Here is a 25,980-nt window from a genome sequence, read left to right as displayed (position 1 = left end):
AGAACATATGAGGGTTCAAAAGTGCCACCAATGATGACCGTATGCAGCAGGGACGCTATCAGCATGGTCTGCTCCATGTACTGAACTGATTCCAGGCATGGGCCTGTGCTCCCATTATATTACTGATGCATTTCTCAAATTTTTCTCTCTGTGCCCTGCTGCTGTCTCAGAGTTCTTAGCAGAGATGTTTGACACTACAGAGGAATAGCCCACATGTCTTGAACTCTTTACCAAACAGCTGGTAAAGTTGCAAAGACATTTGTAGTGCAGGATCACGCATTGGTCAACTGTGGTGCTGTAATCATGAAGAAAACAAAACTCAATACCCAGCAAACAAGGAATAAACTTAATAATGCATATTAATAAGCCAGAGTTCAAGTACTACAATATTTGACAGTGAATTTCGTTCAGGAATACTAAAAGAAGGACTGGAATGTCGATTGTGAGTAAGTGATATCTAAGCATTCTTAAATATTTCCCAGTGATGGGACAGGACATGCCTTTGGGTACTTTCCCTTTCGCTCTGGACCCCCGCTCAAACTAAAAAATGTCAAATTAATGACGCAATTTAGTAATAATGAATTAGTAAGTGATTGCAGATAAACAGCAATATAAAACAAACTGCTAGCTTTGCATATTCATGCGTGCTAATGATCATTTCACTTTTCCTTACAAGGGTGTTCCATTCATTTAAAAATAAACCTTTATTTGAATGTTTTTTTTAATTGCTTTACTGAAGTTTTCAAAATTATAACAAACAAAACATGAACTTATATCACCATAAATGTTTGCAAAGGCACACCAATTCTCTCAGTTATGTAGGGATCGAAAGAGTACATGGCTCAGATCTATGAAAGCTTCACACTGGCCCATGAGACAATCTCAGAAGAGCCAGTTTATGGCATATTGCATAACGGAGGACAGAGAGAGCACACCTGGCAGCCGCCACGGTCAGCTGCCGCTATGGAGACGAATGCCTCTTGCTTCTTGAGAGCTACTGACCAGTGGTTCCAGTCTCCAGGGTATCCGGCGTTCCCTCACCCAACCCAGCCAAATTCTCAGTAGCATCTTAAGTATCATTTTTTAGACGTAGGTATGACAAGACTGGCTCCCAGTTATCCCTGGGATGGGATCGAGGTGGCATAAATTCCCAATAATTATCCAATTGTCCTTGACTATAAGACACATCTTCTAACCATGCCTTTATGTTGAGGACTGGTTTCCTGCCCGAGTGCATGGCCACTCTACGTTTAGCCAACAGTAGCAGAATGGCAGTGAGTTTGCGAACCCGAGGGGGTACATTTGCGACATAGCCAAGTAGACTGATCAGAGGAGTGTATTGAGGCCTCGCTTCTGTCATTTCATGCATTATGTTGTATACCTTCATCCAGTAGCATGCCACTGGGGGACACTGCCAGGCAAGCTTAAGGAAGCTGTATTGCACCGCAGGCATCTGGTGTCGGGGGAAAGTCCCATCTTAATTAGTTGTGTGGGTGTGCGGTACAAGCCGGGAAAGAATTTAAAGTGTATAAGGCGTGGCCTATAATTTGGTGAGAGCATTGTCAATTTATTACAGAAGTATGCCCATATTTCTTCAGACAGATGGTAATCTATGTCTGTGCTCCACACGTCCTGTGATCTTGGGGTCACAAGTGGGATGTGGACATAAAGTCTGGTGATCAGTTTGCGTGGGGAGGTGGACATGAACACATGCTAGAGTGCTACGAGAGGCGTCGGGGGTCTGGGAATGTGTCTTGTAGCCCTCAACATGTGGCCCGAATCTGAAAGTAGAGAAGGGTTTCTGAAAAGGTAGGCCGGGGCCCTGTCAGGTTCTGAAAAGGCAGTAAGAAGTGGTCATCCAGGTATAGATCGGAGAGTGTTGTAATATTTTGCCATTGGGTGCGCATAATGGTATGCATATTATTTAGTGGGGGGAGTGCAGGATTATTAGCCAGTGGGGAGGATGGGGCATAGATTATTGTCAGACCAGCACTCCACAGCCAATCCCAGGCCCATTTCATGCACTCAACCGTATCTATTTCACCTCTAGGCATCTTGTATGGAAGAAAGAGGGTCATTGATAGGGGACAAGGAGACGAGCTATCAGACTGGATAGCCAAATGCGTTTGATATGGAGTAGAGTGAATCCAATAGTGCAAGAAGTGTGGCTGCATACATATTGCATATAAGACCATATCTGGAGCACCCTGTGACAGCAGCAGTATCAGAGCTTGTTAAGAGATTTGCGCTTATTTCCCAGCCGAGTACAGCGAAATCAGGTTGGACCGTAGCCTTTTGAAGAACTGGGCCGAGAGGGGGAGCAGTATGTTTACAAATAGGTATAGCAGTTTGGGCAGCACAATCATTTTTGCTATTGGAATTCGACCCACTGTGGTTAATGAGAGTCTGGACCATATGGACAATCTGTCCCCAGGCCAGTTCAGGGCTCGCTGTGGTTGACTCTCCATATTTCTTCCACATCCCCACTATCCAGATGCCCAAATATCTGAAGGACTCATTTGCCTATTTCAGTGGATATTTACATTGAAAGGGTAGTGTGGAGTATGTAAGTGGAAAAAGGATAGATTTAAACCAATTGACAGAGATCATGGAGTATTGCACCACCTCCCGGATAAGAGGACTAAGGTGATCCCTGAGGTTGCAGACGTACAAAGTGACATAGATGGTGTACATAGAGACCACAAGACCCCTGGAGGTGAAACCTATGCCTCTGTTGGCATGGTGTTGACTGAGTCTCGCAGCTAAGGACTCCATTGCAATAGCAAATAGAAGGGGGGATAAAGGATATCCCTGCTGTGTGCCATGGGAAGGGGTAAACAGACCTTATAGGATTACATTTAGTTGCACCTGTGCGACCGGCCTCGTGTACAGAAGTCTAATCTGATTTATAAACAATGGACTCAACCCAATGCATGCGAGGAGGGAACAAAGGTAGTCCCATTCTAGGGAATCAAATGCATTAGTGGTGAGAGAGCGTAGATTATATAATCTATATTACCATGAAATGTTTATGAACTAGTATGTGATAATGCCGCTTAGAAATTGTATTAATGTATTTTGCTTAAACGTGCACTTGAAATGTGACCACGGGGAGTGGCCGCCAATGTATACGGGGACTAACAGAAATGACTAATGCTTATGAATTCTGGTATTAAAGTATGGTTTTATACTAATTATTAATGATTATGTTATTACAGTTATGCTAAATAAATCTTGTAGGCCTTAAGTTAGAATGAGCCGAAGCCTAGCTGCCTGGCTCTCATATTAAATGTGTTTTTCTAAACGTGCAGTGTGCTGACTCGCAAAAGGACATGACCTCTTGTTTTTCTCCAACTAGAAGCTGAATGTAACCATAGTGGATCCGCTCTCATGAAATTCATATTGCTTGTAGAAATGTTTAGTTAAAATGTAACAGTGTAGATTAGTATAATGTACAAGGTCGTTCAAACCGGTACGGACAATGGAGCTACTGACCAAAAGATGTGCAAAGAATTACAGAAGGATGAAATAATACCGGACGGGCTACCTCTGAAGACGTCAATCATATGGACCAATAAAATGTCTGTAAATTAATATGGGGTGAAAGATTAATGACATAATCTGTTTTCTAATAGGGTAGAGATAGTGGGGTATAACATTCAACCAATTAAGTTTTAGGGGAATGTACAACGAAAAAGGGATAAAAACCCATGAGACAGGGAGCCGTTTAGAAGGTGTTAGGGAATGCTATTGATTTTATCCAGAAACTTTGTCACTTTGTTTGGTGATTTATTGGGATACTTAAAACCTTCCTTTCCTTAGATTGCCCATTTACACTTTACCTCCTTATGAGGGAAGTGCCCCTTTTTGGCCCAGAGCTGAGTTTTGACTATTGGCGAATCGACTGATGTCCTGAAGACGAAGACTGATCCTGAGTGCTGACCTAAACCTTGGAGGGTAACTATGACAATGAAAATGTGATTTGTCTGTTTGCTTTTCTTTTCTAGGTACCAACTGCTTACTTTTGACAGAGACCATAGCTAGATGTTTTCCAAATTGGTGTTCTAAATTATTTTGTATGAAGCCCAACATGCTAATGCCAATTAGTGGATAGGACAGTTGCTCACTAAGCTGACGCAAATAGACAAACGACTGAATCTATGCTTTGTTGAACTGACGCGTTAAAGATACTCTGCTAAAATTGATCTATGTTCACACCGTGTTATGTTCTGATGTTTGTGATTTTTGCTTTAATGAAGTCTTATCAGAGTTGCCATATTGTGACCATGCTATTTTGTTTCTTGGTTTTGAGATTAACACATCTGCTTTTAGAATTGTAACTAATAGGGAATAAAACTCATAGAATCTTACTAAACTGGTGTGGTTATTCATGACTGCAAGGTCATGATGGTGTCTTGAATTGATTAATGTCTTTGACTAAAGTGAAATGCATTGTGGTAATAAATACTGATTACATTATTGACGTATTGATTGACTTATTGATTAGCTATCTCATCCTAAGGTGTCTCTCAACTGGGTCAAAAGATTCATTGGCCTAAAACGAGTCCTAATGTGTAATAAATTATCATAAAGGGACGCGTTAGCAGTGGCATCCAGCAATGCTGTCAGCGCAAAGACTTAAGGCACTAGGTGGTGCATGACCGCAAATATAGCGTGGAGATTATGGGAGGTGGATCTTCCTGGTGTAAAGCCTGACTGACCTGTGCGGACAATCAATGGTGTCAGAGGGGATAGACGGTTTGCCAAATATCTTGTTGTCGATGTTGATGAGCGAAAGGGGCCTATAGGAGTCACAGCACGCGGCTGGTTTATCCGATTTAAGTAAAGTAACAATGACCACCTCTTTCAGAGTGAGTGGGAGTGAGCCCTTGGCCAAGGAGTCTTGGGGCATCGTCAGTAGGTTATGGGCTAAGAGAGTGCTATACTCTTAATAGAAATATGTGGTCGATCCATCAAGGCTTGGAGCTTTATCTCCCGGGAGTCTCTTAATTAATTGAATGATCTCATTGACTGTTATGAGTGCATCTAGATACTCACGATGTGCTGGGTCGAGCCATAACGCTTGTGTAGTGTTGAAGTATAAGCTCAACTCAGATGGGTCTAGTGAAACTGTGTGCTGGTAGAGGTGAGAGTAGAAGGCAGATGTCACCTTCAGAAGCTCAGTCAGGGAAGACACTGGCTGTGAATTGGAATCTAGTAATTGGGTGACATAACTGGATGTATGTGGTTTGTGGAGGAGCCCCCCTAATGTCTTACTTGTGCGCTCACCTTCTCTGTAGTGGTGTGCACGTATTTCTTTAAATAAATAGCCTATTTCCCTGTGTACTTCTTTGCTATACTGTGAAATTTTCTTGCGAATGTTGGCTAGTGTGGAAATATCTCCTGTTTGGAAGTATTTCAGTTTCATCTCGTGTACTTCATGCTTCAGCCTTGTCAGCGTGGATTGAATCGCTTTTAGGACTCCAGATTGTAGGGTTATGCGGCCCCTTGAATCACTACTTTAATTGCTTCTGATAGCATGGAGGGATATTGAACGGAGTTCTTGCTATGTTCAAAGTATTCTATTATGGCAGTTCTAATCACTTCGCAAAACGCCCGACTCCCAGCAACCCGGGTGGCAGTTGCCACGTGGATGCTCTCGACGAAGCATGTGGGATTTGCAGCATTAGCTTAACTGGTGCATGATCTGATAGAGTATGAAAGAGGTCAGAGACTTCTGTGACCCAGATAGAGAAAATCTGGGTTGTCTGTGTTTGGGCCATATTTGGCAGTGAGTACCACTGGATGTCTGTATAGTGTCCCGGCAAGAATGTTGAAGCGGCCCTCTCTGTCAACTGTGGAGCTTGTGAGCTGCCATTGTGGTCCCCTCCTTAGTAGGATAGACACCCCTCTAGCGTAATTGGAATATGCTGCTGTGTATGTTCTACCACCGGCCCTTCAGGCTGGGGTCTATCGCAGTAGCCCGTTGAGTCTCCTGTAAAACACAAATGTCAATTTTATGTAGCGTGAGATATGAGCGTACCAAGCGTGTCTTTCTGCGGTCATTGAGGCCACTTATGTTCCACTTAACGCATGATATTTGAGTCATGCTACCTGCCCGCTCCTTTATGTGTACAGGCCTTAAAATGTTGCAGCAAATGAAATAGGTGGAGTTGTGTTTGTTTAGCGCAGGTGTCATGACTTAGATAAATGTGGCGATTCTCAGAAGGGAACAACATAGAACATGAAACATTACCCTTACCACATCCCTTTCCAGCAAAGAGCCGAAACAATAACTGATGGCAGTTTGGGAATCATCCCTGGGGATTTGGATTGACCAGGCATGTCTCGTCTCATATTGGTCAGGTGGCTGGCCCTAGGATGCATGGGCCACCATTTTACCAAGCTCCTTGTGGGTAGCCACATCCCACCAGGCTGCAGCGGCACCTCCATGCAGGCGTTTTGTTTCATGGCTTTTGCACACAGGTGGCATTGAATGGGTGAGGGATGCTCCCATTTGAGAAGATGCTGGAACCGAAAGGCGCAGGAACAGAGGAATTGGGTCATTGTCACCGAGACCAAGTTCATCAGTACTGCACACCAGAACACGAAGGGCCCTTGAGTTTTTCATGACAGTTTTGGTGAATTTCATTGCTGCTTTGGTGTCAGTGAAGTGGTGATGTTTGGCATACAGAGTGATTTGAAGTTTGGCTGGATATAACAAGCCAAAGGGGATGGCAGGAATTTGCCCTGTGCTGTTTGGACTATTAGGGTAAAATCCAGAAAGAAAACTGCTACCCTTTGTATTGTAGAGGACTGCACTGCATAGCATGTCTGAGCACCACATTGTGATCCTTGTAGTTCAGTGGTGTGGGCGCGTTCAACAAGGAGTACAGTGGAAAGTTCTTCTGCAAAGAGGTCTCTAAAAAGTGTTTCAACAAAGTCTTCCATCTTCGAGGTGGCCGTTCATTGCGGTATGCCAATGAGGCGGAGATTGTTGCACCTAAAGCGCGCCTCCAAATCTTCAGTCTTGGCTTTAATTAGTTCCAGGACCCTGCCCATTTTTAAATGATGTTCATTGCTGTCCGCTTGCATGTCATCCACATCCAAGACACGGTTTTCGAGTGCATTCAGCCAATTTTCATGTTTTTGTACCTGCTCCAGCTTGCTTGTTAACATATCCAACTTAGCGTCTATGGCCTTAAGGCTGGATTTGACATATACAAGAATTTTTCTGAGGCCAGCCTCTTGTTTGGAGTCTTCTGCAGGGGATCAGTGAGAAGGGTCTTACCCTGAATCTTGCTCAACCTGATGGGCAGCGCTTTATTGATCAAGTGACAATTTGGATTGTTTAATATCATGTTTGCCCATATTGCCAGTGCAAATACTGGCCCATCTGTAGGAGCTTACCATGCAAACAGCTCCAGCAGTGGTTGAGGGGAGCCAGGGGCTTCGGGGATGATCACTTGGTGAAGGCTCACCACTTCGTACGGGGTGCGCCGCCCAGGCCCATGTGCTGCAGGGCACATGTTTTTCCATCAGGATCTGTCCTCATCCTGGTGCAGAGTCACCTAGGGGACATGTGCAGACGAGGGAAGAGCAGAGTCGCTGATGGTGTTGAGTGGCTGGCCCCAAAGCGTCCTGCCGTGGACGCTATGTCTCCTCAATTTGACCCCTTGTGCCAAAGCTACTCAGAATTGTGTACAGATGCTGCCGGGCGGTGCCCCAGATACTGTATGTCCATCTAGGGCCTACACAACCCAGGTGGCGTTAGTGAGCTGGCCAATGGTACACGTAGTACATTTCAATATGTAAGCTGTGATGGGGACGATCATCCTTGGTCACCGAGAGTGTGGCAGTTCGGAGGATTGCTGGGCATATACTCTGGGAGAGGCCTGGTGCAGTAGGTATTTTAGGTAAGGGTGAGCTTGCTCAATTTTGTTGGTGGACATGGGGCATGGGTAGCGAGCAGAGCGTGCTTTTGTAATGCACAGGGCCCACTGCCCTGCTGGGAGCACCGGAACCGCCGACTTATCTATTGTGCTGGCTGCAAAGCCAGTAACCCGGTAGGCCGACAGAGGCGAGTGAACGTAACTCCCCTGACATGGCACAGCTTGAGGGCACGATGCGGGCAGCTCAGCCCCGAAGAGAATGTCTTACAATCAGGAGCCGAGGCCACCAGTGCACACACTGCCCCTGTCCTCCGGAGAGATTTTAATCCAGAGGCAGTCTCATGGCGCGGTCCTTTTTGTTGGTGGGTTCTCTCCACAGGCTGCGCCAGTAATTGTGTAGAGTGCCTCCGGGGTGCCATCAGTGTATGTGATGCACATGGCTCCAGGGGTGCTTCAACAGAGTCCTAGGCCCAGCATCTGCTCATCTCCTGTCACCACACGTTTTGGGTCTGTCGGCCCACCTGGGGCTAGCAGCCACAGCAACCGACTCACTCCACAAGGGCAACGTGGCTGGCCATTGACTTGGATGGAAGGATCTTCAGCAGTGCAGGGCTGTGGGCTGGTTTAGGTGGGTCGGGCAGCACCAGTTGAATGGATTGTGTCGGATTGTCAGTCCAGCCGGCACAGCCGCCTGAGAGCTCGGTCAGGCCACACACCCTTTATTTGAATACTGAGGGGATTAATCAGCCATGTGTCAAGTGTTTGAATTATAGCTACACCCATTGACATTGTTTAGGATGGAAGTTCTCAAACCGCATGGCCTATTAATTGTCTCTGGCAGATTTCCCTTACTGTCCATTATGCCAATTTTATTCTGTATTTGTGAATTCCTGCTCTCATCCCACTCTATTCGTGTTATGTTAACTTCTACTTTTAGTTTGTGTCAGAATGTATGGCCACTTTCCCAACCTTCCAGAAGTGCTTCAAGGACACAGAACGTCTATGTAGCACTGTACACATGCAACAATACCATACAATATGTTGATATATGTAACTGGCAGCATTCCAACAGCCTGATATGTCAGCTTGCTTGGTTTGCAACACAACTCTGTAGTCTAAGGGTTGCTTACTATACCACCAATGGATATTCAGTGTGGGACATTTCTATGTTTCTGGTGACGCACTCAAACATAGTGTGCCCCATGGCAACACAAGACAAAGTGGCAATGAATAAGTATTGCCGGGGAGCTCAGAGGAGGGATATGCACATATTGCTGCATTTTCATTTACGTATTCTACACATAAATGTAATTGTACACTATATCAGACATGAAATGTCATAGGGATATTACATGGGCTCTGAACACTTTTTATCTCTCTGTTTAATATATAAAGAAAATTGCTTTACTTGCTGAATTTGTCTTGAAAAATTGCCGGTTGAACTGTAATCCATGCCGTAGCACTTCACCAAACCATGATGTTGTACTAAGGAAAGTGCCTCATCTCCATGTGCCTGAAACTATGAATATCTTTTATTGTGAGATAAAATCAACACATGAGGCCACCATTACGTCTCCCACAATCCACATCACAGTGTCTGATTCTTGTTTCAACCCTGCCACAAATACCATAGGGTTCTATGTACACCACATTTAGAGAATGTATAGAAAAAATGTTGGCATGTAATTTTGCACTACTAAGTATGATGATTGATGCTATCTTAGGGTGTATGCCTTATGTGGGCAGATGTATGCACATATGCCCTTGCTCCCTGAGGGTATTGAGGGCAATATGATGATAAATACTGGAAAATGGGGTCAACAGTTTAATGTTTTATTTATTGCAGATTGCAGATTGAAGAGCATTTCGGGTTTCTAGATTCCGAATTTCAAAGGACCCACAGACAGACAGTAATGGGTGTTGGTAAAGGTATAAACCATGAGTCCATAGCTGAGGGTCTGTGTTCAAAGTAATGTCTCCTTCTGCCAAAACATAGGGATAGGGGTCATTTTGGGCCATTTCATATCATCCCTAGCAATTCTCAGTGGCATACACCTTTTTGTATAGGGTATTTGCAGACATCCTGAGATAATATATGATTAGTTCCCAAGCACAATAGTGGTAAAACTCTCCAGTTTCAAGCCGTGTCTGCTTACAAATCTCTGCTAAGAAAATATTTGGCCTGTTCCTAAGCACTTTGGGGTAAAACTATCCAGCTCTATTGTGTCTGTTTACATGCCTTCCCTTATTAATGTACAGTAATTACAGGCATACAACTATGCAGATCTCAGGGTATTGGTGCTTTATATAGTGCCCTCTTTAAATAAACATTTCTGTGGAGCAGTATAAAAGTGCTATGGATTCAGAGTGTGTAATGAAAACTAACTTAGATGGAAATGATTTTCTGGAGTCCTAGGGTGTCATTACAATAACTGTCTTTAAGGCATAGTATTAAGAAAAGTATAATATATTCTTAAGGTGCAGGATACATTGAGATGACATGACAGGGTATTCAGTGTAGTGAGAGTGATGGAATGGAGTAACGGACTACAGTGGGATGATGGGGGGACCACTTAGGTATTGTTCTGCCACTGGTTACCATCAATCCATTTAAGGGTGGAATGTTATTACTCTTGAAAACCTGCAGATAATAATTTTGTTACATGGAATCTCACAGATTCCTGTAGTAGGCAAGAGTTTTGATGTTGGTTACCCCCTGTGACAAAACATGGATATACAAGATTTAGGCCCTCATTACAACATTGGCGGTATTGACCGCCTACCGCCATGGCGACGGCCGCCAACATACTGCTGCCATGGCTACCAGCCGGCAAAGCGTATTATGACTGCCGACGGTATTCCTCCAGAAATCTGGTGCGCACACCACAGCTGGCCATGGTGGCGGAAGGCGGTAAGGCTGCGCTGCTGACAGCAGCACCGCCACGCCAGCAAAACACTGCCGACTGTATCATGAGCAATGATACGGTCAGGCCGTGTTTTGCCGGCGGACACTTCTGCTGACAGCAGCGCCGCGGACCGTCTCCAGCCAGAGGTCCCCCTACCGGAGAGGGGGGTGGGGGGGGGATGTGTGTATTTGGGGGTGTGTATTTTTTGGGATACGTGCATGCGGGTGAGAGTTGCGTAGGATGCATGCATGAATGAGTGATTGTGAGTGTTGTGTGTTGTGGATGCATGTGTGTGACAAGGTCTGTTGGTGTGTGTTGTGGTGTGTGGGTATGTATGTGTGCATGCGTAGGTGGAGGTGGGTATGCGTGTGTGCATGTGTGTATATGGGTGCACGTGTAGTTGTGGATATGTGTGGGGGCAGGAGCGGGTGGGGGAGGGTGGGGGAGGACTCTGGGAGGGGGGAGGGGCAGGGGAGACCCCTATCAGTGCAGGGAAGGGATTCCCTGGCACTGATAGTACCTACCACCATGGTTTTCGTGGCAGTACAGAAATCATGGAAACCATGGTGGTAGGCTGGGTCATAATCCCGAGGGTGGGAATGTGACGGCCCCCGGGCTGGAGACTGAAGTCTCCAGCCCAGCAGCCGTTACCACCCTGGTGGTCGGTGTGTTAAAGTGGCAGTGTTGGATGGCGGTAACTGCCAGGGTCCACATACCATTTTTTTTACTGCTGGCCTGTTGGCGGTATTACTGCCACTTTAACACCGACCGCCAGGGTTGTAATAAGGGCCTTACTCTGCAATCATTATTTCAATCCCTCTTAGGTGAGATGGTAGTTTATGCAGAAACCTGTGGTTTTGTATACCTTTGCTATTTTTATGACTCTGTGCATGATGGTTTTCTTGTGGGAAATCTTATGCTTAAAACAGTACACCTGAGTTGGTTATACGAGCTATAGGCCTGATTGGTACATTGTGAAAGGTTATATATGATACCATAATTCAGATCTGCTGATTATGAAAAATTGTGACGAAGGCAGTAGGCCTGTCTTATTTATTGTGAAAGACATTTGTTTAATTAGTAGGCCTTTCACAGTGGGTTGTTATCACATTATGTAGCAGGTTGTAGACAGGATTTGTTTGTTACATGTAATCTGACAGTAGTAGGAAGGGTTTTTGCTGTTGGTCTCCCACTCTCATAAACACTGAGGGTTTTCACTTTGAGGATCCCTGTTAAGCACTTTTAAAATGGTTTGTATAATGTTTTGCAAACTGTATTTTTTTTCCATATTTGTAATTGTATAACTATGCATGAGGGTTGGCAGTGTATATGAACTTGAACTGGTCTGTTCTTCTTGGTGTCAAGTCAATTGTTCATGGAAAAAGTTATGCTACTTGCCAATAGGTTTGATCTGTTTATTATGAACGTTATGACAAAGCCAGTCAGCCTGACATATATTGTGTAAGCTTGTGTTCTAAATGCAAAAGGGTTTTAAGGATAGATTGATGTTACACTGTGCTATAGCTTGTTGGCAGGCATTTTGATACATGGAATCTCACAGGTTACTGTAAGAGACAAGCGGTTTGGTGTTGGTGACATACCTGAATATATCTTGGGGAGAGAAGGTTAGGCTTTCTTTTGTACATATCTGTACTTTTATTACGGTACACCTCATGGTTCCCTTGTTGGAAACCTTATGCCATGTACAGTAGTAGATCTTAGTTGGTTATAGTGACACACAATAATAAAGATTATAGGCCTGGTTCTAAGCTATTAACTTTTATGATAAAGGCAATGGGGCTGACATATTTATTGTGAAAAGCGTGTTAAAGTCGATAGGCAATTAGGTTGGATTGTTTTTACTCTATTAAAGCATACTGATAGATGTTTTAGTATATAGGAGCTCACATTTAACAATAGTAGGCAAGGGTTTTGGTGTTGGTTACCCCCTACAGAAAAAATGTGGGTATAGACAGGGCCACTGGAATTATAGGACTGTGCAGCATAATCCTTCATCTGCTGCATAATCTGCTGATTTTAACAATAAAAAGTGTTTCTAGCTCAAACATTCATATGTTAGTAAAATCGCAGCAACAGAAGCAAAGGTTGACTGGTGACCCGTCTGTTGCTTATTGCTATATGTGTGTGTTAAACTGAGGTGCCCAGACGGTGTTAACAAGTCTAAACATGACAAAGTAATGAAGAAATTAGAAAATGTGCCACATTAAACTGCATATTTTGCCTTTTCTTGCCACATAATCAGGGCCAATGGAATTATACAGCTGAGGAGGGCAAAATTATGCAACAGGGTTGACTATATTATGCAGCAAGAAATGACAAAATATGTGGCATAATGCAGCACAGATTGTGATTGTATCATTTCATTATTTTGTCATTTTTACACTTGTTAACTTTCTCTGGGCATAGATTGCACCTCATTGTTATGAGTTTAACACATAAATATATAGGAATAACCAATAGAAAGGTGTCCAGTCAATCTTTGAAAGGACCTTACACTGCGCTGCAAAACTTGTTGCTGTGTTTTTAGTAACTTTTGAACCATTTGAGCTAAAAAACGTTTTTTGCTAACATCTGCAGATCATGCAGCAGATGATGGATTGTGTACCAAATGCAGCAAATCCATAATTATGTGACAAATCACAGTGGCCTCACAATTGCATAATTCCAGTGGCCCAGCACATAATTTAGACACACCTGCTGCATAATTTGGCCCTCTCCTACTGCATAATTCCAGTGACCCTGGGTATCGAATATTGGCATTGTTAGAATCCTTGTTAGACCCTCTTAGCAGAATTACCATTTTGCTTTGCAAACTTTAATTATGTATACTCAGTTCACTAGGCCTGAGTCACTTATGATGACAACCGAATGATAACAGGTATATGTCTGCTTTGTTCACTAGCAAAGGTTATTCCAGATGCCATAAATCTGATCTAGTCAATTGTGAAAAGTTATGACAAAGGCAGTATGCCTGATTTATGAGGTCTTACCTAATTGAGAAGGATCTATTGTGGACTTAGAGCTGGCCCATTGTTTACCATTGGTTGGCTTTATGATCACACTCATTTGCTCTTTTCCTATTCAATGGCTTGCCTTCCTCTTCTTCTTTTTATCCTTACACTGCAGCATAGCCTCTTTACCATCCTTTTGATTGGTTGGCTTGTAGACTTCCACTGCTCACTTTTAATTTTTACTTTTTTTGTTAGGTGCTCAAATAGAGTGCTTAGGTTTTCTAGCTCTTACCCACACACCAAATGCTGCTGTCCCCCTCATGGCATTCTCCCCTAGCCTCCTATGTTGCTCTTTCCTTCTTGGGATCCACCCTCACAATCTGTGTTGTTGTCACCCTCATATGAAGCTGCTCTCCTCCGGCCTTTATGTTTGTTTTATTTAAACCCCCACCTTCTTTTCCACTGCCCCTCCCACACATTCAGTCCTTTTTTTAAAATATTATTTTCTGGGAGGGCTGGCAGCTAATTGCTGCTGGCCCATCCTCCTTAAAACACATAAATCATCATGCATGCAAGCATTTATATAGCAGTGTCATTACACTTTTTTAGGTTTTGCCTGCACGAGCGCTTGTGTGCTGCTTGCGAAATCTATTACTAATTTTAAAAAAAACTTTAAAGGGGCTTAAAACCAGCCCCTTGCTTACCTGAACTTACCACTGGCTTACTCCAACGTTGCTCTGATTTACGTGCTTCTGATTGGCCAGTACATTGTCTGCCTGCCACTTCCTGTTGTCTTCTTCGTCTTCTTTGCTGATCTTGTTGTCGAGTTGCTTTTGGGCCAAGTACTCCTTCCGGTCACTTCCCATTGGATACTGGCCAGAGTCCTTCCTCCGACTAAGACACTGAAAGTACTTCTTTTTTTTCTGCATGCCGCCTTTTTGTTTCTTTCTTCATTGCCTTGTTCTTTTTTCTTTCTGCACATCATCTTCTTTTTTTCTACATGCTGGTTTCTTTCCCCTTTCTTCGTTGCGGTCTTCTCTGACTTCTTTTTTCACTGCTGTCTTCTTTCTTTTTACCCCATGACGTCTTTTTTTGCTGTCTTCTTTCTTCTTTACTGCATGCTGTCCTCTGTTTTCTTTCTTTGCTGTCTTCTTTCTTCTTAACTGCATAAAGTCTTCTGTCTTCTTTCTTCTCTGTCTTCTTTACCACATGCCGTCTTCTTTCTTCACAGTCTTCTTTATTCTTTGACGCATGCCCTCATGCCAATAAGTTTCGCCTTTGTTTATTCTCTCAATCGAACTGGATTAAAAATATTAGAAAAATGTTATAATAATGTGATAAACCATTATTGGTTTATCAAATTTAAAACAAACATTATTACAACATGTTTCTTATATTTTAGAATCCAGTTAGATAGAAAAAAAAAAAAAAAAAAAAGGCGAAACATATTGGCTTTGCCAATGCTTGTTATTTTCTTTATTTTTGTCCTTTGACCATTCTGGACAGCATCACCAAAGGCATTAGCAAAGCCAAACGATTACACAAGTGAGAGATCTTGACGTTGCCAATTTGTATTTACTATATAAGACATATATTAAAGCAAATAGGCCTTAATGGGTGAACTGTCACACACTGTGTTAAAGTCTGCAGTTGGATATTTTGTAACCTGATATCTCGTTGATTACCTTTGTGCAGAAGGCATGGTTCACCACATTTGACAAACCTAGTGAGTAGAAGATCTTCCATGAAGTAGTTTTGCTAGAATCTCTTTGCAATGCCTGACATGCTTCGCTGTCTACCAGGAACTTATAATAAAAAAGTGAAATAATAAATACATCCATATAAATACATTGAAGGCCTCTGGGCGAGATCTCATCGACTTTTGGTCTGCATGAGTGTCATTCACACTTTCATCTTCGACAGTGTGGGTAGGGATTCAGTGTGCATAAGCCACTGGGTGTCTTGTCTTGTGAATGATGAAATTCTCATATCACATGAACACCACCTGTAAATTAGTGTGCTACAGCGTCAGGGCATGTTTATCAGTCCTTTATTTTTCAAATTCCTTGTTTTACAGTGTCCCTTTAATTTATGTGCCTCTTCTTTTTTTTAATTTAAATGTTTCATCTACAGTGCACCACATCCTGCGTTGCCACTTTCCTTTAACCAGTTGACCATTATGAAAGGCTGTTGTGCACCATTGTTTTACTATTCCATGATGGCCAGCACATTGGTTCTAAACAAGGCATTAATGCTGGAATTTTACAAAAATAGACTATGCACAATACTACTGCAAGATGGACACAAGCTGCTATGAGTTTTCAAAATAAAGACATGCACCACATTAACATGCCAACAGTGTAATATTTCAGCATTACCCCACAGATAAAATACACAGTTCGTGTGGTCCTCATGACCAGGCATCATGGGGGGTGAGTAGTTTTGTTATAGTAAGCATATTGCCACTGTGCTTAGAATGCCTCGTGCTTTCTTTTTCCATAACTATATTCTTTGAATGTATTTTTATATATTGTTGAGTGTATGTGTGAGTTATTGCCATCTTGACATTCGGTAGCACCAACAACTGGTTGGAAGGTAGTAGTGTACGAGCCATCTTCATTGAGAAGCCTAAGGCCTGATACCGAAAGTCAAGCTTTGGGGTGGGATGGTATTAGTAAAAGAAAACATATACAGCAATTGTCCCAAAAGGTGTGAGATATTTCAGTCGTCAGTGCTATGATTATCTGCATCAGTTCTAGCAGTGATATGTTAGCTTGGTTAAACAACTGGTCATTCATCTAATTTCAGTTAGTAGGTGCAATGACTATTAAACTCTCGTTTAGTTCTACTTAGAAATCATGAAAGCCACACAGTCCCTGCATCCTGATCTGCTAACTCTAACCATTTGTGCAATACATCTGAGTTGATGCTAACTTGAATAGGAGCGGCTTCAAAACCTATTATGTATGGTTTGTGGAAGTGTTTGCGGGATCTGAATCAAATTCTCCAACTTTATTATTATATATTACTTTATGCCAGCGCCTAGCTTTGGGTGGTGGTCACACACCGTTCGATGGATTACACCCAGGGTCAGACTGGTTTGAACGGCAATTAATATGGCAGTGCCAAAGGGCTTGTCTGACAGGTTAGTGTGTGGACCGGGTTTCTAGAAGTTTGTGGGACGGTTTCATTGTCGGGTGAATTGGGTTTTACTGCTGATTTCCCTGATATTACCACAAGCAGTTTCTGCAGCAAACACAAATGCAAACTGTCGCCCATTTCTCGCAAAATACCTATTTAGCGTTTCTTTACAAGTTCAAAAACGGCCTGCTTTTCAAATATTGGTCACCTTTATTTGGTTTGCTAGTAGGCACAGCTTTTATTTTGGTGCCCCGAACTACTTTTTGTCCCAGTCCCACCCCGATTATACCAGCCATAATGCCTCTAGAAGTCTTATCAACTACACTAATGTTTGTTGTTTATTTTCCATCGATGTGTTTTGAATGAGTTCTGTGTGAACCATGCGACTTGATGTTTATGAATCGCTGAGTATGGCTCATATATCACCGAGTGAGAGTCATTATGGCTGGTAAAATCATGGCCGGACTAAGACAAAAAGTAGTTCAAGGCACCAAAGAAAAAATGGCGCCTATTAGCGAACCGGCTAGCACTCTGAGAGTGCACTGCTACCACGCGTCTCTGTCTCTGACTGGAGGACTCCACCCTTGAGCTGATCCTTGGCTCCCATAATACAGCTACGGGAATGTTTGTGGCAGCAAGGCCAAATCTGGCTGTGCCGCCCCAAGCTTCTACGAGCGTCCCATTGTGCACCGACTGCTCTGCCTTCTCCTCTGGAGCCTAGGAGAGACCATGAAACTGGGACACAGTGCGCCACATGAGGCCCAACCTCAATAAAAGGACCCCTTTTCCGTACTCCTGATTGTACTTTTGAAAGCATTCCACTCACAGCTCTGCCACTCACATGAAGAAGAGAGACTACTATGCTGTTGTCAACACTATAACTTGTGTCTAGTAATGCTATCCACGGGAAAATGTTGATAATCAGTGGTGGCTGGGCCTGTTTGCGTTTAAATCAGTAAGAGTTGTAGCCTAAGCTACTGGTAGCTGTATCAAAAAGACAGTGCGGGTTTTATTATTACCATTATATATATATATATGTATATATGTCGATATTATAAATGATTGTTTCGTTTTTGTGAAACAGTTACAGTCTTTTAAGATAAAATATTATATACACAAGGAAACCTATCAGCAAAGCTCCTCTTTATCATCGGCATCATCACCCCGAAAGCAATACCAGATCTTTAACAAGAGCATCAGCCTTGACGTAAGCACTACTTGTTTTCTTACTGACACGACGGTGCTGCATTGAGTGTAAGAACCCGTCTCTTACCTGCTCCAAGGTGGACCCTCAGAAGGTCGCCAGGTTGGTGACCAGCAGCACGACGCCACTGTACCTGTCGAGGGAGACATCTTGGCCCAGCAGCCCCTTGACTGTGAACTCATGGACTGATCGCACCATCGCAGCCACGCACCAGCACGCGCTCACGAGAAAGAAGAGAACCTGCCAACGACATTGGACATTGCTGTCACAGCCTTATACTGAATGGGCATGTCCCCCAGAAACTACCCTCGTCCCTCGCAACCAATTAGAATACGCAGTGCTGTGTCCATTTTATCGTTTTTGGGTCTCACAGTGTTCTGGTCACACGCCCAGCATCTAATTCCAATTGCAACCTGTCTGTTCGCAGAAAACACACTTCTGCCCGGCTATGTAAACTGATTTCTGCTTGGCGGCTTCCCCTTTTGGATCTCCAGGCTTCACTTGACAAATTCCTGCTATTCTTCGGGGTAAGTATGTATTCCTTGACGTTTGGCACTAACTTTTCCAAGTGCTGCTGTTCAGAGTTAAAAATAGCCCCTCACCCCGATGCCCCAATGCCCGTTCACCTTGCGAAAGAATTATGTTTGTATCTCTCGGTGCCTTCCTATGTTCTGAACTCCGCGATCATCTGCATCCCAGCCTTCTGTTTTGATTAATGAAAACAGATCCGGTGCAGCTAACTTTAGCCTCTGCTCATAATTCACAGAGAAACGCTGGAGCCTGTTCTCAAAGCCCGCTCCTTTTCAAGAGCGCCTAGTTGTCAGGGCTCAGCAGATTCTCTGCCTGGGTGCCTCCGTTATCCCTGGGCTGCAGTGCTATGCAAATCTATTTCACAATGGCGGCGTTGGGAGGGAGGCAGCTCTGTGGGGGGATATGCATTTGCAAATCATGTACAAGTCTGCACTTCTCTTGTTTCAGTTCCAGTGACTCTTTGTCCAAAGGACACCTCTGCCTTGACAAATTTCACCTAAAATCAGTGGCGCTGGAACAAATTTCAGAATGGGGGTGCTGCCATCAATGTTACGTCCCTGTAGCCTGAGGGATTGTGAAAAAATCGAGCATCACACAAAGTCCCAGTGTGACAAATGGAGGCCTTATAGCAGGAGAGTGGTAAGGATGTGATTTGTAGCTGGTAATGTATTTTGGAGCACACTGTTGTGCTCCAAATTTTGATCCAATTAAAGTATTTTTTTATGTCACACTTCAAAGTTACAGAAGAAAGTACTTTGTTTGTGCTTTCTCAACCGATGGTGTATTTCGAACTGTTTGTATAGTTCGCTTTGTTGTGAGTTAGAAAAAAATAACTTCCTACATCCATTTCTTTCACACACAGCAAGATTGTCACATAGTTCACATTACAAAATCTCCCCGTGTTTGCAGTCAGAGAAAGAAAAGTAAATATCATTTTCATTGTTTACAGAATCAACAGCAATTTGTCAGAAGACATGGCCTAATATTTGAACTGGGTGACAAGATAAAAACAATATTTAAAGTCATCTTTATTATAATCTTTTACATCTTGCCTAAAATCCTTTGACCCTTGCCTGATGTACTCACCACAGCACTGTGGTTTAATATCCACCTACAAAATTATTGGCTCCATGATCTCAGCTATCACTGTTTGGTCAAAAGAGCTGCTGCCTATCTTAGAGTATAATACTGGCCATTTGTTACTGTTTTCAGATTGTAAAAAAGCAGCGCCTGAGAGATAACTTCAATTGTTTGTGAAATTATTTGTTTTTTGGGACAGAAATGTCACCTGCATGATGTAGAGTGGTGTCCTCTGTTCTGCATGCCAGAAAGATGAGAATCCTCGTTTTTGGATTTTTGTCATTGCTGCATACTAATATAAAGTGTACAGGAAGGCCTAGGCTTGCCCTTGACTACAATAGGTTCTGGACTTGGGTAACCCTGGAGGGGTGCATAAAGCAATGCCTGATTATGACAAATGCACTGCTGTCTCTGGTTTCATTGTGTAGCGCATGTAGAGGCAGTATACCATGTGTTGTAACAATTACATGACCAGGCCTTTATACCTATGTGATATGAATGCAATCCTATAGGCTCATTCATCGAACAGTTCTGCTGCTCACGATGAACCTGGAATGCTAGTTGTTAGACTTATCATCCTTGGTGTTGTCTCCCTTAACTTTTTGCCTCTGTTACCCAGGTTGTTGATGTGTGCTGGACTCTGATTTTGCTGTTTTTGTTACTCTGGGCACTTTACCACTGCTAACCAGTGCTAAAGTGCAAGTGCTCCTTTACAAAATGTGTATGTGATTGGTTTATCCATAATTGGCATATTTGATTTACTAGTAAGTCCCTAGTAAAGTGCACTAGAGGTGCCAGGGCCTGTAAATCAAATGCTGCTAGTGGGCTGCAGCACTGATTGTGCCACCCCCATTAGTAGCTCTGTAATCATGACTCAGACCTGCCATTGCAGTGTCTGTGTGTGCAGTTTTACCTGCAAATTCGACTTGGCAAGTGTACCCACTTGCCAGGCCTAAACCTTCCCTTTTCTTACATGTCAGACACCCCTAAGGTAGGCCCTAGGTAGCCCCAAGGGCAGGGTGCAAGGTAGGACATATAGTAATGCGTTTTATATGTCCTGACAGTGAAATATTGCTAAATTCGTTTTTCACTGTTGCAAGGCCTGTCCCTCTCATAGGTTAACATGGGGGCTACATTTAAATCCGATTAAAGTGTAGATTCCCTTTGGGAGCGGATGGACATGTGGAGTTTGGGGTCTCTGAGTTCACAATTTAAAAATACATCTTTTAGTAAAGTTGATTTTAAGATTGTGCGATTGAAAATGCCACTTTTAGAAAGTGAGCATTTTCTTGCTTATTCCATTCCTGTGACTCTGCCTGTTTGTGGATTCCCTGTCTGGGTCAGTTTGACAGTTGGGCTGGTTGCACCTCACACTAGACAGTGACACAAAGGGAGCTGGGGTGTACCCTGCATACCCTGATGAGCCATCTGTGCTAGGAGGGAGGGGAGGAGTGGACACTCGCACCTGAAAGGGCTGTGTCTGCCCTCACACAATGCAGTCTCCAACCCCCTGGTGAGTGTCTGGGGCCTGGCCTGGGCAAGGCAGGATTTCACATTCCAAAGAGACTTTACTTTGAAGTAGGCCTACTTCAAAGGAGAAACTGGGTATAAGAAGGGCACCCAAAACCACAGACTTTAGAACACTTCTGGAAACAAGAGGAACCTCTGTCTGGAGAAGAGCTGAAGAGCTGAGGAGAAGTGCTGCCCTGCCTGTGCTTTGTGGAACTATCCTGCAGTTGCTGCTTCTGCCAGAGTAAGAGGGCAAAGACTGGACTTTGTGTGCCTTCCATCTTGTGAAGAAATCTCCAAGGGCTTGATTCAGAGCTTGCCTCCTGTTGTTTGAAGTCTCAGGGACAGCAAAGACTTCTCTCTGCCAGCACCTGGAGTCTCTGGAGAGACTCCTGCTCTGACAAGTGGTGCCCTATCCAGTCCCTGGGCCCTTGAAAGGAAAGCTGGTGGAAATCCAAGGAAATCGACTTCGGACGACTTCGGACCGACGCTGCTGCTGAATCCGGTGACACCGCCTGCACCCGACGCCGTGACCTTCGCTGGAACGCGACGATCTCCGCAGGCCTGACTCCGCTGCAGACCCGCTGTTGTTTCAGGGCTGTATTGCAGCGCACCACCACTCTTGTGTATGCATCTGAAGCAGCTCTTCAGCATGCCAAAGGTCCTCTCCATAACGCTGCGGGTTGTCCTGTGAGCAGCATTATACCTCCTTTCGGCTGGCATTGCAGGACTCAGGTAGGGCGTCAGTATGAATGACCGCACGGCGGAGGCACTGTCTCCTGAAATGACAGGAGAGTAAAGTGAGTAACTGTTATCTGTGACATCACATATACATCAATGCAACATTGTCAATTATTGCATTACCCAGTAGGTATCCTTCGCCATACTTCCCAGTAAGCAGTCTTGTGTAAATTCCACTGTGCCGAAAGATGTAGGAGTCATGTGTGCTACCTGGGTATCTGTCCACAAGATTGGTTATAATGTTGGAGGCATTGCTAATTACTTGTATGTTCATGGAATGTGAACTTTTATGGTTCCAATAAACATACTCTGTGGCCGATGGTGGACAGATAGCTACATGTGTCCCATTGATGGCGCCTATTACATGTGGGAATTGGGCAATCTGGTAGAAATCCAATTTTGTCTGTAGTAATTCCTGTGGGGTGTTGGGGAATCTTATGTGCTGTTGTATTTTGCTCAGCATGGCATTGAGAAATGCATTGACAAATCTTGAGAGAGCACTCTGTGAGACCCCTCCAGCTGCTGCTATGATCTCTTGATAGCTCCCTGAGGCTAATAGGTGCAGGGAGCATAATACCTGCACATGGGTGGGTATACTATTGGTCCTGTGTGTGTTGCTCTGCAGTATGGGCTGTAGATCAGCTATCAGGTCAAGTATCATGGCTGAGCTTAACCTGTACTTATCATATATCTCCTCCTATGTCTGGTCAAAAAGGGTAATGCACACTCTAAAAATGTGCTCCTGTCTCCTCCTCCCTCTCCCCAAACCTGCCAGGATCCTCATCCTCCTCGCCATCATGCAGCGTGCAGCCATTGTGGAAAAGAGGCTGAGTCATTCTGGGCCTCTTTACATAGGTTACACCTGTTTACCATTTCACTTTGTGGTAAATTGCATGTGCAAAAGGCCATTCTGCGAATATTTGCTATTAGCAAATTGTTGATGCATTGCATTGCGAGAATGATTTTGTGGGTCGCATTCTGCATATCACAAATAGCGACATGATTTTGCGAATCGCATTTTGCGATTCGCAAATCTAGGTTGCAATTTGCGATTCACTGAATGCGATTTGCAAAATCATGACGCTATTTGCGATACGCAGAATGCGACCCATAAATTCATGTCACAGTTGCAAGGAATCGCTATTTTTGTGATTCCTTATGTTTGCACTGCGATTGCCTTTCATACATCGTGGAAGGCGATTTTGCATTCGCAAACAGTGAAATTTACTGATTCGCACCGTTTGCAAATGAAAAATCCTTTGATACAACTGGCCCTAAGACTCCAGGTGCAATGTGCCTAATTGGTAGGCCGAACTAATGCTGGGATAAGTGCCTGGTTGTGGCACCAGCTTTGGTGTGCCCAAGAATATGGACCATGAGGCACTACTAATCTGTGCTCTCTGGTTCCAATCAGTCCCAAGGAGTAAAGACTACAACACCTGCTCCGGGTTCCCCTGTAATTAATTGAGGATGCTGCACTACCCAGAAGTGCCTCAAAGTCACCCTGCTCAGAAGATTCGAGGCTGACCTGTTGTAACCATACAATGTATGTGTATACTCGTTATTTATTTATACTAACCTGTTTTATAAATATTAATTTAGGTAAATTGTTGAAACATCTATTTCAGTGTATAATATACATTTCACATATAAATACTAACTTAAAGCATTAGTGGTATAGTCCAACAGCTCCTAAGAATGTTGGGCATTGGAATGCCCTGGAGCTTGCCTTAGAATGTTGGTGAAGGACTGTTCATTGTGGAGTTGGTGAGGCGATGTGCGAGGAGCTTGTTGATTAAACTGGATATGTCAACACAACTGTGCCTGGTTTCCTTGATTACTTATGCAGTACTACCTGTGGAACATAACATCTTTGTTGGCGACGAGGATGGGATACCTGTGCAGGGGGCAGTGAGACTCTTCACCCCTGAGTACTTTCATCGTCTCTGTGGGATCCCCAGGAACTCCAGTGAGGTGTTGGATGCTCGTTTTTTCAGAGCTCACCGTGTGGAAGGCTGGCGGTGCAGTAACCGTTTTCCATCCTGAAGGAGGCACTTCATGTTCGTGAGTGTTTTTGTACTGAAGGTACGTCCCGGCGCTAAGGGAAGTGCGGCGACTCTAGTCCCAGAGGTGCAGCGAAGAGAAGCCTTGTCGGGTGGGCGGACCCGGCTCACTTTGCGGTGTCACGCATCGGCGTGGCGTTGAGTGAAGGAGGTGCGAACCCTGGCATATGGGCGTTGCTCCTCGATTTAAACAGTGTGACGCGGGAAGGTGGAGCCCGGCGCCGCCTCTCAGTGTAACTGGCATCGGCGTGTGGAAGGCGGAGACCTGCATTCCTGGCATCGTATTTTCTGGCGTAGCGTTACCAGGAAGGAGCTGGTAACCAGGGGTAACGTGGAGCGTTTAGAGACCCAGGGCACACAACACGTCGTGGAAATTATACCACACGGCTGTACTAGTGTTGTGTGAGTACGAGTACACGTTTCAGACGTGCAGGGAAGGATTTTGTGAGAAGCTACAGGTATTTTTTTTTTTTTTGTTGCAGCAAGTGAGAAGGAGTTTCTTCAGGAAGGTTCCTTTCCCTATATGTTGACTAGTGACTATTAGCATTATATGAGACAAGAATTCTGAAAAAAAAAAAGAAGAATAACAACAGTAGACGCTATTAAGTTTAGTGTAGAGGTATTCAAATATTTTTAAATTTCAGACTTATCTTGGAACTCAGTGACAGCTTACCAAATGGCGGCAACTGGCATGTCACAGCCTCCACCATTTTTGAATGAAATTAGTGAACCAGTCCTACCCTCGAAGGAGTGGGAGAAATTGTTTGAATCCTACTTAATTGCAATTGGTGGGGAAAAATTCTCGGCGTTAAGAAAGCAGCATATTCTTCTACACAATTTAGGAGTACATGGACGAAAAGTGTATGAAAGTTTAACAGACCCTGATGATGTAGTGGAAGGTGAAGGGGATGGGGATGGCCTGAATGATTATGAGAGAACGGTCAGAAAATTAGAAAATCATTTTGGCCACAAAGTCAATGTAGTCCTCGAGAGACATAAATTTTTTAGTAGAACACAAAGTAAGGATGAAAAAATAGCCAGTTACATTGCGTGTTTGAGGGGAATGGCCAACACATGTGAGTTTGGGAACCTTGAGGATTCCTTAATACGTGACCAGTTAGTAAGATGTACCAATAATATGAAAATTCAGGAGAAGTTATTAGTTCACAATCCTACCTTGAAGGAGGCTGTGGATATAGCAAAAGGAATAGAACATACGGTGGAGTGTATGAAACTAATGAAACATTCCCCGGGGGAAGAAGATGTCAAAGAGGTTAAAGCTTATCCCAAACGAGAGAATAGTGCACCTAACCTAGAAGAAGATTGCAAAATTCACGAAGTGTCCCTCAAGAAAAATGCCCAGAGTAACATGGAGGGGATTAAAAGTAAATGTTTTAGGTGTGGGAACAGCAGACACTTGGCCAACAATCCTATGTGTCCGGCTCGCAACTGTGTATGTCGGAAGTGTGGAGCGAGAGGACATTATGCGAGAGTATGTAAGAATGATATGTGTGAGAGTATTGAGAAGAAGAACGTACATATTATTGAAGAGACCCAAGGTGTAAAGAACAAATTTGTGTTGCAACTGAAAAATTTGAGTGAGAGCGGTAAAGGAGGTACTTTATACCCTACTTGTGTTATCGAACTGGATGGAATATGTGTAAGAGTATTTGCAGACTCCTGTTCTCCATTTACATTTATGGATTATAGCGTATTTGAAAAGAATTTTAAGGATAAGGGGTATAAACTACAACCGGCAGACATTTCTCCTGGAGGGTACAACAATGACCCTATACCTCTGAGGGGTATGTTATGTCTCCAAATAACCTTTAAGGGACGACATACTAAAGGGAAAGTGTACTTCACAGACAAAGGTTCCAACCTTCTAGGGTGGAAACACCAAAGGGATTTAGGAATCAGACTTGACCCCAACAATGACGA

At 43.7% G+C, this 25,980-nt stretch overlaps 1 protein-coding gene across 1 annotated transcript in view; it reads right to left on the bottom strand.

The window, feature by feature from the left end:
* Window positions 1–18,915, bottom strand: part of LOC138302107 (glutathione peroxidase 3-like) — an 83,925-nt gene extending 65,010 nt beyond the window's left edge. Inside the window, exons 1-2 of the mRNA XM_069242487.1 lie at window positions 18,742–18,915; window positions 18,185–18,355 (exon numbers count right to left, since the gene is read on the bottom strand). The gene's annotated coding sequence lies outside the window, so the exon portion shown is untranslated. The remainder of the gene's footprint in view (window positions 1–18,184; window positions 18,356–18,741) is intronic.
* Between the last annotated feature and the right edge of the window lie 7,065 nt (window positions 18,916–25,980).

This window comes from Pleurodeles waltl, chromosome 6 (genome assembly GCF_031143425.1).
Source record: "Pleurodeles waltl isolate 20211129_DDA chromosome 6, aPleWal1.hap1.20221129, whole genome shotgun sequence".
In the NCBI taxonomy this organism is placed as follows: domain Eukaryota; kingdom Metazoa; phylum Chordata; class Amphibia; order Caudata; family Salamandridae; genus Pleurodeles; species Pleurodeles waltl.
Note: the sequence above shows the minus strand (reverse complement) of the source record. Positions and strands in the feature narration are given on the sequence as shown.